Genomic DNA, 12,356 nt, shown 5'->3' with positions numbered 1-12,356 from the left:
AACAACTGAGCTCGCTACAATCCCACCCTCTGTGGAGGACGTGATCCAGAAAAGCTGGTGAAGAAGGAAGTTTGGTGGCAGCTGTCATAGAGCAAGCAAATCTAGGGGAGAAAGAGGAAGAAGGGCTTTCGGGACAGAGGAACAGCACAGACAGGGGCGCAGAGGTCTGAAAATACAAGCTGAACTTTAAGGAGGGCTAAGGGCCTGGCTTCCTGAGTGCCACAAACAGGCAGGGAGGTCCGGACAGCTGTCAAGAGTATCAGTAGAAAGCTGGGGACAGAAACTGTCATGTCCTGAGCCAGGAGGTCCGGCCCCTCTACAACTAAGTGCTGCTAATGGTCGGGCCACTGGGCTAAGGGTTCCCACCTGCCCAGAGAAACTGCACTCCACCCCCAGTGTGTGTGTGTGTGTGTGTGTGTGTATGTGTGGGTGTGTGTATGTGTGGGTGAGTGTATGTGTGTGTGAGTGTATGTGTGTGTGTGTGAGTGTATGTGTGTGTGAGTGTATGTGTGTATGTGTAATGGTCCTGCCCTGGCCATTACAAAGCCTATGGGCACTCCCCTTTATACCACTCAACACACTAGGCTCCAGGAATGCTCCTAACCCACTGAAGCTACATAACATTCCACTGCCTTGGCATCCGAAAGCTTCACACTATCCAGCCAAGGATAGCCGGGGCATCCCCACCTTAACATCATTTCCAGTGAGAAGACAGAGGCAGGACCCTAATGAGAACAACCAGGAAGTTTAAAAGAACACTGTGGCTATTAAGCCAAGGCCATGAGATGTGTCGGAGGCAGGGGGATGGCAGGGGAAGACCGATATCTATCGATAGGAGGAATGGCCTTTGGCCTGCAGCAAGGGGAGATACCCAGACTATCCCTGACTCACCCAAGCAGCCCAGGAGGAACTAAAAAGGGGCCAGGCTATAGCTGACTGTCACCTTGCCCTACTTTAGGTCTAGGCTGACCTCCTGGCCCCTAGAACATTGACTTTGTCCCTGCCCTTAAGTGTAGGTAGGAGAATGCCATCTCCTGGGCTGCTCCCCACTTCTGTACATCTCTTGAGACCCTCAGCAACCCAAGCACTAACTGACTTCGAGATGAGCCCAGCCTGGGCACCAACACCGGTCCAAGTTCACCGGTGGAAGCAAATCAGAGCTGGAACTGGAAACTGGCATCTTGGAGTCCACTCTGGCCTGGAGGCCGGACTCTCAGAACTGGGCAGGAGTGGCGACAGCTGCGTAGCTGTGATTTCCTGTGCTGGGCTGACGGCCAAGGTTGTCCAGAGAGTCTGTGACTGGTCCATCCTGAGGGAAGGCGGCCTTCCCTCTGGCCCTCCTCCTGGCTCCTCAGCTCCTTACCTCACTTGGACTACACCGCCATCCTGCCGGCCTGGGCTCAGGGGAGCTGCCCACAAGGTCTTTGTTTCAAACCTGGGGAGCCCCTTGCTCCCTGGACCGCCTCCAGACCGCTCTGCCAGCCAGAACCGCCCCAGCTCACAGACAAGCATCGCTCCCCACTTCTCCCCGCCCCTGCAGCTGAGGCCTTGCCTCCTCCTCCTCCTGCTGCTCGCAGGAAGCGCCCAGCCTGATTTCCTACAAGTGTTTGTGAAAAGGAGGGGGTTTGCCTACAGAGCTGGCGCCAAGTGCTTAACCCTTTGCTGGGCAAAGTGTGGGGCTATGTTGATGGGAAGAGTTCACAGGAACTTCTGAGGCCTTGAGTTTGGGACTACCCCAGGATGCCCAGAGAAGGCCAGACACTTGGCTAAGGTCGCATTGCATGCTGGACCCAGTAAGAGGAGCCTGCCGCTCCTCCACGACCCCCCCCCACCCTGCACCTCCTCAAAATGGGTTTCTTCTGCTTATGTCCTTCCTGCTTTGACTCTGTGTCATCATCTCAGGGAGGATTTGGGGATTTCTGCCCTTCCATGCCAGGAGCTAGATGGAATTCTCTAGACAACAAGAACTAGAGATCAGACGCATGTCTCCTCTTGTAGTTTCCTCCTCAGAGGCCCGGGAGACGAAGGAACAGAATTATCTAGATGGCTAACCTGTGGCTCCTCAGGTCCTTTCACATCCGTGAGAGGTTCAGTCAGTGCTAGAAGCATGGCAGGGCACGGACCACCACACATGGATCTTCCCTCTAGAGTGACGTGTGTAAGATTTTAGGTGTGCCTGAAGCACAGTATGACCAATGTCCCCCCCGCCCCCCGCTGCTTCCGGTATTTCTGAGGCCTGAGGGTTTACAGACCCCAGGGGAGCACTTTCTAAGCACCAGTGGTTTCAGGTCCCAGATGCTGGACGCGCCCTGGCTGAAGACACCCGGCCTGAGAGTAACAAGCCGGGGAAGGTGAGGCAGAACCACCCGGAAGGTCTGGGCGGGGCGGCCGCAGTCACACAAGCGACCGGAAGGACAGAGGCAGAAGCAAGCCACAGGCATGCCTGGTGAGGCTTTGCAGAGAGGCAGTTGCAAAGACCTCAGAGCAGCAGGAGGGGCCCTGGAAACAACAGGATGTGCTGTGCAAGACTCAGGTGCCAGGGGAGTGGGTACAGAATTTGACCTTCAGGGTACCGGGCTGAAGTAGAGCAGCCTCCAGGACGCCGGAGCCAGGTATAAGGTAGCTACTGCAGGAGCCCCAAGTACGCTCCTGGATCCCTACTCTGCCCCCGCTGACCCAGAGAGTCAGGAAACTGAAGAGACGGTGATGAGATCAACCCTCTGACATCCAGGGGGACCTCAAGGGACCTCAAGGGAGCAACCAGGCTAGGGACCAGCCAAGTGTGATGGAGAACATTCCAGAAGCCAGGGAGTTCAATGTCAGCCTCACCTCCTGCTGGCTCTGTGTCCTCAAGGCCTCCACCACCTAGAGACACGGTTTCCCTTTGTGTGGAGAGAGTGGCCACTGCTCGGTACCAGTAGAGGACCCTAGGACCGATTTCCATCACCATAGTTTCTACCCCCTGGTCTCCTCTGGTGGGAGTGTCTGGTCTCCTCCAAGGGCTGGTAGCTGATGGATGAATGGATGCAATGAATGGATGCTCTTAAGGGCCAGTTGCCAGTATCTGGCTAAGTCTGAGCTAGCACCAAGCCCTTTCAAATGAGTAACCAGCCTCCCAACTCCTGCGTCCCTGTCTCTGCCTTGTATCCACATCTGGAGGCTGGGGCTCCCCCTGCCATCCCCCTGGGGGACTATGGAACAGAGCCAGATCTTACCAGGACCCTGCCGACTGCTCTGGCGACCATGTGGCCCATTATGTGGGAGGCAGGCTCCCCTGACACCCTGTCACTCACCCGCCCACCATCCCTGATCATTAACCCATCAACACCAGGTGGCTGCCGCAGCTGGCACACCCTCCGCCTTGCTGAAAGACAGCAGCCAGTGTTTACTGTCCTTCACTGTCACTGGGCCTTTTCCTCCCCCAACCCCCACCCTTACCCACACTATTCCCTTCTGGAACGCCATCCCTCAAGTTTACTCCACCAAAGCTACAGACAAACTGAGCTTGGACACAGCTTTCTCCCAGCTCCTGTCCCCACCTGGGCCCATCCTTAATTTGGATTCACAAGCCAGACTGGGTGGTCCACCCGGCCACTCCTTCATGTAATTCCTCTACTGTTGAGTCCTGTTTGATGAATTTCCGGAACCTCACCGAACTCTGGCCCTGTCTGCCCCCAGGAATCTTTCAGAACCTTTCTGTTCTGGAGAGACACTCCACAACAGCCTCACGGGAATCTTCTCAGACACAAGCTTTCAAAACCCAGCCGTAAGTACGTACGTAGGTTTGCCACTTGGGATGTTCTCCGCCCAGTGCTGGGACAAACAGAGGTGGCCGCCTGGCCCTGCTCCAGCCTCCCTCACTTTCTCTATGCTTGCCTGCTTCGGTCCCCAGCTCCCCACTAACCACCTATACTCCCTGTTGACTCTGAGCTGCAGGTAGACTTGGCTCTTGAACAACCTCCTTGGGGCCTGCCATTTGTTCTGACACCCACCTGTGGCCAGTGTTGTCCCTTGTCCCCAGCATGGGCTGACATGACAGAAACACCACAAATGCATTTGGGATCATCCGCTGCACTTAGCCCCAGGTAGGTAATTGCCTGTAGCCCCCAATAGTTATCAAGACTTGTGCCCATTTCACAGATGAGTACACAAGGTCCCCAGAGCCCACACAACTTGCCCAAGTCCACAAAGCTAGTGAACATGGTAGAGGACCTGACCAAGACTAGTGTTCACCCCACCCAAGCTGTGGGGATCCTAAGGCCTGTGCACAGGGGAGCCCTGAGTGGAGCCTAAGGCCTAGGCTACAGCTCCTCCTATGCAAAGGGGAGCCCTGCTTTCCCTTGAGGGCCTCCCATTGCTTCCTCATCCTTTGCCTCAGATTTGTCAGAAGTGTGTGTTTTCCCACAGCTCAAGGGGGTAAACTGAGGCACAGAAGGGAGATATTAGTTCTCAGCCACCCAGACAAGAAAACAAAAATAAGGCCCAGCACCCTGGCCACCAGCCACTGGAGCGCAGCAAGTCTACTGCTAATTGTCCCCCCATCTTGGGTCCAGAAATGCCCCTGGGCCTGCCTCTCCCTCGATTCTTCTGGAGGCCTGGAGCCAGGGGCCAGGAGCAGCCCAGTCATCTTAGGTGATCAGACTGAGACACCATAGGAGTGAGGCTGTCATTTCATCGTGACTCTCTTTTCCTGGGAAGGGTCACTCTCTCTTCCTGCCCAGAAGGCTGACCTTCCAGGTCTAAGTACATAGTGCATCCGGGCAGGGGCAGATGTCACAGGGGGACTAAGAAGAGTAATGAAGCCTGGTCTGACACCCAGGTCACCTGGGACACGGGTGTTCCTCTCTCTGAGCTTTGAACATGTGGCATCAAGAGATGGCCACCAAAAGGCTGGACAGACAGCTCAGTAGTCAAGAGCACTTGCTGCTGTCCTGTTCCAGGGGATCCAATGCCATCGTCTATCCTACGTAAGCACCAGATACACACAGAACACATACAGGCATGCAGACAAAGTACTTTCAAAATAAAAAATCTGGACAGGGAGAGGGGAAGAGGGAGGAGAGGGGGAGAGGGAGGGGGAAGAAGGAGAGAGACAGAGACACTATATCTGAGGTACCCAGAGGTCCACTGAGCCTCGTGGATTCTATTCCATCTGCCCACCCAGGCCCTGGGGTTTCATCTCTGCCACCACAGAAACACAAGTATACAAACACACACACACACACACACACACACAGAGAGAGAGAGACAGAGAGAGACAGAGAGAGACAGACAGACACAGATATATAGAAACACAGAGACAGACAGACACACAGATATACAGAAATGCACACAGAGAGAGACAGACAGACAGACAGACAAATAAACAGGCACACAAATATACAAAAACACATACAGAGAGACAGACAAATAGACACAGATATACAGAAACACAGAGATAGAGATAGAGACACACACACAGGCACACAGATAGAGATATATAGACATACACAGATAAACAGACACAGACAAAAAGCAAGATAGATGCACAAAGAGAAACACACACATACACACACACACACACACACACACACACACACACACACACACACACACACACCTGCATAGCAACACTCAGACAAGCCCGGCTTCAGTTTTCCCTTCTCAGAGTTAATGGAGTGGCTAACCCTGAGTATGTGCAGCTCTGACCCTCTTTGATGCAACAGTTCCCACACCTCCTCTTTTTGCTTACCTGATGCCTTGAGCTGTTTCTTGCTCCTCTGGCTACTGCACAACATTTGAAAACAACACAATGAAGAGGAGGCTCCTGGCTCCCAGCCTTGGCAACTCAGCCTGACTTGACAGAAGCAAACCAGCATTTACCAGACAAGGAAAGACTCAGAGAGGTCACACACCTTGCCCAAGACCACACAGCATATTAAAGACATTCATGAATAGAGTGCTTCCTCACCAGATGAGGCCCTTACTTGGGGGGCTTACATCACCTTCCCTCAAGTTTTTGGTCCTTGGCTGTAGTCCTAGGACCCCAAGTTGGGCATGCTAGCTGTCTTTGATCTCAGCTCCTTTCTGGAATAGGCTCTGGGGTGCAGGGTGGCTGGGTGCTGGGGCAGGGGCTAGGGATGGGTGGGGGAGGTCCTGGCAGGAGGGTCTGGCTTAGCAGTCCAGCTGGTTTGGCTGACATTTGGCAGTAAGGACCAGAGCCAAGATGGAACTGCAGGCTGCATGAATAAGAGACTAATGAGGCTGGAGGGCGGGAAACCTTGGCTGTTCTGTTCTGGAACCTCTCTGCCACCCTCCCCCACTGCCAGGGACCCTGGGTAGGCTGCAGAGTGCCACCCCAGACGGTATTCTGGACACACCAACTGTGTTCTATCCAGGCTTCCCCGGACACCGCCTCCCCAAGAGCCCATGTCATCCCCAAGAGCCCACGTCACCCTCCAATACTCCAAAGCTCTGCACAGGCTGCTGGGTGAATCTAAGGGCCCAGCCCCCCACACACACACCACCCCCGCAGACAGACAGCAGTAGGGACAGGAGCTTCACATGAATGGCTTAATCTCTCTGTACCCTACACTGCACCACAGGGACATTAGCGTCCACCTAGTGGCAATGCAAGGAAATGAAGTGACCAAATCTAGCAGGGCTCTGTACTGGGCAGGGGGATGACAGCCCCAGCCCACCACGGGTACCTTTATCTACAGCAAGAGTGGCTACAGTGGCCTGAACTCGGTGCACTAGCCACTGTCACCAGTGTCCATTGCTGTTGCTCTGTCCTTCCTCTGACATCAACTCCTCTCCAAACTTAGTCGGGGATTTTCAACAAAAGCGTCCTAAAGATGCCACCCACCTGGACTTGAGGATGGTACCGGAGGGAATAACACCCTGCCCATTTTCTAGAGGGGTAAACTGAGGTGCCCTCTAGGTCTGCCCAGGGAGGAGGTGAGCTGAGGCTCTGACTCACACAGTGTCTGTGGATTCTCTGAAATATGGCTCTGCCCACAGGGGTCGGCTGACTAACACAATACAGTGCAGTTTCCCAATGCAGCGGGTTGTGACTGTAGAGCCCCAGGCCTCTGGAAAGCCCGGCTCTAGCAGCTGATGAAATCCCCTCTCAAGAGAACCACGATCACATGGTTCCAATGCAAACCAGCTGGCCTCTGGGAGGAAATACCCGCGTGGGTACTTGTCCCTCCTGCGGAACACGGGGACAGCCAAGGGACAAAGCCTACTGCCTGCAACACCCGCAGACTGCTCCGCACATCAGCAGGTCAAACACACTCTGGACCCATTTAACACAATACAACTCTCCTGTTTCCTCAACAAAACAGCCCCAGCGTCAACCCCTACAGCTCCAGAAGAGGAACCTGGGGGATTCTTCGGGCAGCCTGTGTGTATCTAGCTTTGACCTTCATGCTTCAGATTCAGGCTATTTCTTCTCTTTTTAGAGGACAGAAACAATGCCTCTTTTCACTATAGCCGGCTCGGCTTCTTTTCTCTAAAACAGCTCGCGTTTGTTTTCAGGAACTTTCCTTTCCAACTTTCTCAAACGCAGAAGTGCTTTTGATTCTCTTCGTCCTGTCCTTTCAACTAAAGCCCGGGGAAGGAGCATCAGAAGTCTCGTCCAAGATCTCACAGCAAGCGGACGCTGACTGCCTCCCAGCACAGGGCAGAGATTGGCTTCGCGCCTCCCTGCTGTGCGCCTCTGGCTTAGCCGCGCCACCTCTCTGTGCCTCAGTCGCCTGTTGTGTACCAAGGGACTGGCCCTATTTTGACAGCTCCTCCTGGGCCCCTCCCACTGTGGAGTAGCCCACCCACCCCCAACCACCCCCGCTAGACAAAATAAAAAAAGGAGGAAAAAACTTGCGTTAGGCATCCGGGGACAGCGAGACTCTGAAGCTGCCTGGTCGCGAGTTGTTGCTGGGTGACCCAGCCTCACACAAATCCTAGAACAGCAGCGCCCCACCTCCCGGGTCACCAAGCAACAGGGCCACGCCTGCTACCCAAACACCGCCCGCAGCCCCGCCAATGACCACCCCCAGTCCCCCGGGACCCTTGCCTGGTAGGCGATGTACTGGGGCTGGAGAACAGAAGCCCACGCCCCCACTGCACGGAGGTGGAGACTGAGGCCGGAGAGGCGGGCCTAGGGCGCCCAAGGGTTCCGACGTCCCAGGGTGCGGCTGGGTCTGTGGTCTCTCGCTCCAGACTCCCAGAGCCACGATCCGTCCCCGCGCGCGGGTGTGGCGCTCTCACGTGGAGATATCTGAAGCCTCGTGGGTCCTATAGGGCCCAGTCCCGCAGCGCTGTCCGCTCTCGTCCCCACCCTCCCGAAGGGGAAACTGAGTCCCCAAAGGCTGAGTTGCACGCCCGCCTCGAGCCGGATGGGAGTCTGAGTCTCACCTGCTGCTGGCACCCGCGCGCCCTGGTTTCCTGGAATTGAGCGGCAGACAAAGGCCTCCAATCCGCGCGCGAGGCGGGGCGTGCCTGCTTTGCATAATGACCGCAGCCCGTCAAATACGGCAGAGGGGCGGGTCCCTGGAGGCGGAGCTTCTGTGAAATCCACCAATCATTGAGAGATTGGAGGCTCCGTCTGTCTCCAAGACTTTGGCGATCGCCAAAAGGTTGAAACAGGTTCCGAGGCTAAATGGGCTGAAATCTCAAATCTATTGGGCTGCATCTCCCTGTGCGAGCCTTACCTAACTTAGAAAGGGAAACTGAGGGCCGGAAGGGAAGATATCTATGTGAGATCCACCGTGAGGAAGGAATCACCAAGTTTGAGGACAGAGATCCGCTGCTTAATAACTGTAGCAATAAACTGTGCGATCACTTTGTGGTTCTAAGCTCCTGAGGAATAGTTAGGGTTACCACCGTTCTTCTGGCTACCGGGTGCTAGAAATGGACCCGGAAATGCAATCAGAGAGGGACGAGGTAGGAATCGTCAGGCTGGCCTGGACCCCTGCTCCAGTTAGTTACGCTTGTGATTTACCAATGCAGAACGGCAAAGATTCCAATTCAACGGCTGCGACTTTTGAGGGGTGCAGAGGGGATGTAGACAAATGGCTCCAGCTCTTCCAGGACACGTATCTATTTAACAACAGTCCTACTGCCAGATGTGTATTCCCGTGCAGATGGCTCCCTATTGCCGAACTACCAGATGCTCCCCACACAGCCAGCAGCAGCTAGCACAGCACTGGTTGGCCTCAGTCACCAAAGAACTACTTGGGTGTAATGGGCCTCCAAATTGTGTCAGCAATGTGCTCTGCATGTAAAGATGGCAAACGGTTCAGAGAGGTTACGTGGACTGCCCAAGGCTACGCAGCTGAGGAGCAAGAGAGTAGAATTTGAGGAAATACAGATTCCTAATCGACCCTTGAGCTCCTTACACCCAGCTACCTCACTGCACACCCTGCTTTCTTCCACTGAGAGCTGCAAGTAGTTTACAGGTGAACTTGGCGCTCCTTTAGGCAGGTCCACATTGCAAGAACCCCAAATTCTCCCTCTGCTAGAATTCTTCATGCTGTGGCAGAGAAGGGTAGGAAAGGCCTGTGTGCACATCCCCATGGAAGTGAGCTGTTCTGGTCAGTTTTTATTGTCAATTTGACACAACCTTGGGCTGCCTGAGAAGGAGTCTTTCTTGGAGAATTGTCTCCAAGATTGGCTTATGGACATTCTATAAAGATTGTCTTGAGAGGGCCAGCCCACTGTGGGTGGCACCATTCCTAGGCAAGTGAACCTGGTTGTACTTGACCAAGCTGGCATGAATGGCTCTTGCATCAGGATTTCTGCATTGAGTTTCTGCTTTGGCCTTCCTTAATAACAGGCTGTAACTTGTGAGGTTAAATAAATCCTTTCCCCGATAAGTTGGTTTTGGTCAAGGTATTTAACAGAGAAATACAAATTACAATGTGAGCTACTCTCCTGGTGGGGAGCAACATTCCCCTCTGAAAGGTTCTGGGACAGAGGGAACAATGACAGATACTTGGTGTCATCATCAGAGTTCCTGAGCAGGGATGAGGAGACTCCAGCCATCCACTCATCATCTGTGATAACACACACACACACACACATACACAAAGATACACACACACATACATACACAAAGATGCACACACACATACATACACAAAGATACACCCACATAAACACAGATACACACATAAATACACACACATACATACACACAGATACACATACACACATACACACAGATACACATACACACATACATATACACATACACACAATACATACATACATACACACAGATACACACATACATACACATACACACATGCATACACACAGATACACACATACATACACACATACATACACACACATACATACACACAGATACACATACACACACATACACATATACACACAATACACACATACACACACACACACGGTCAGGGAACACACATACATAACCAAGGTGGACACCTGACTCCACCCCCACCATATTGACACTCTCCCAAAGCAGTGGTATAGATGTCTATCCTGGGGCTCAGGCTGCTGAGGTTCTCAACTTGTTTTTCCAAGGAGTTTGGAGGTTTAAATTACACTGGAAACTGGACCCGGCTGCAGGTACAGCAGGATTACAAATCCAAGGCCAGCCTGGGCTACAGCGTTCTCAAAATAAAAATTCTAAAGGCCTGGGGATAGAACTCAGCTCTAGTGTTACCTAGCCCTGGGCTCGGTCTCGGGTACTTAAAAACTGGGTGAATGCAATCCCCTTGGAATTTAGGAGTAAAAACCCATTACGAATACACCAGTGAACCCCTTCATCAGAGCCAGGCTCAGGAATCCTGGAATCATTCTTGTCCTACCCTTTCACAGAGCAGTCCTGGGGGCTTGGGAGCTCTATCCCCAAGGGGTTGGACCAAGTAGGAAGCTGGTAAATTAGGGCCAGTAAAGCACATCTATCCTGTAGGTCAGACAGCAGCCCAGTGGATAGACCATGAGCTCTTGGCCAGCCAGTGACAGCTTGGACACTGTGTGTTTAGGACAAACTACAAGTCCCTGAACTGGAGAAGGCAAGGTATTCCTCTGTTATGTCATACAGAATCCCATGGTCAGGGCATCCCTGGGCCTGTGGCTGTCACTCCATGGCCTGTCCTTGTCACTTACTGTGCAATTCTGGATTCCAGGTGTGTGACTCTGATCACCTTGGGGTGGGGGTTGTTGGGCAGAGACCCTAAGCACAGGATGAGTCACCCGCCACGCTTCCTCAGACATCACACTGATGATGTCAGGAGCCCTGAACCCACCAAAGCCCTCTATAGTTGGATAGGGGCTATTCTCTCATAGAAGTGGCAGACCTTACAGGGCAGGGAAGGAGCAGCCATGACCCTAAGAGGGGCTGAAGCCTTGGACAGATGAAGGTGGCTACCAGCTGTCTTGGGAGAACCAAGGCTTTGGCTTCCTGGTGGTCTGCCTGGGATTGAAAGAAGGACAGTCACTAAGGCTTGAACTGAAACCATTGCTGGAGACTTAGAAGGCAGAACCCTGCCATATAAATGCTTTACCACTGAATTTCAATCCCAGCCCCAGAGCAGGAGCTTGTGCAAGTCAATGGAACTGACGACCCCTGCCTACCTTGAAGCCCTGGGCCTTCTGGTAAAGGGATGGGCACACCTTTTCCACCAGACATCCTGTCAGGAGGAAAGTGGCCCTGAGGCTGCCCTCGGGCAACAGGCCAACTCAAGTTTTGCCACCTTTTGTACCTGACCCCCCTCCCTCACGTCTACTTCCAACCCCCACTGACCTTGGATACTGCGGATGGGTCCTGTTGGGAGGGAGAGCAGGAAGAGCCCAGGACCTCACCACCTTGGCTGTGGGCCTTGCCCACATAGACAGGCAGGTATGTCCAAATCTAGCCCTGAGAGGAAACCTCTCTCCAAGCAACTCTCCCAGGACCCTGTGGGACAAGGCTGTAGGTGCAGTCTAGGAAGCATCCTGTGTGGTGGGCCCTCTCTCCTTCCCGAATGAGTCACTTGCCTATAAATCAGGGTTTCAGAGCTGGCTTTCTGCATTGTGCACAAGAAGGCCAGTCTGGCATGTGTGTGTGTGTGTACAGGTGTGTGCTTGTGCCCACGTGTGCACACTCACATGGAAGTCAGAGATCAAACACAAAAGTCATTCCTAAGGAGCTATTCCTTGTCTAGACAAAGTCTCTCACATCGGGATTGCTGATGGGGCAGTGCTGACTGCTCAGTGAACCCCAGGGGTCACCCTGGTTGTACCTCCCCAGACTCTGAATTACAAATGTACGCATGCCTCTGTGTCTGTCGTTTTATACTGGCTTTGGGGACTGAACTCAGGACCTCATGATTTTATGCCAGTTACTTTACTGA

The sequence above is a fragment of the Micromys minutus genome, assembly GCF_963924665.1.
Source record: "Micromys minutus genome assembly, chromosome: 28".
In the NCBI taxonomy this organism is placed as follows: domain Eukaryota; kingdom Metazoa; phylum Chordata; class Mammalia; order Rodentia; family Muridae; genus Micromys; species Micromys minutus.
Note: the sequence above shows the minus strand (reverse complement) of the source record.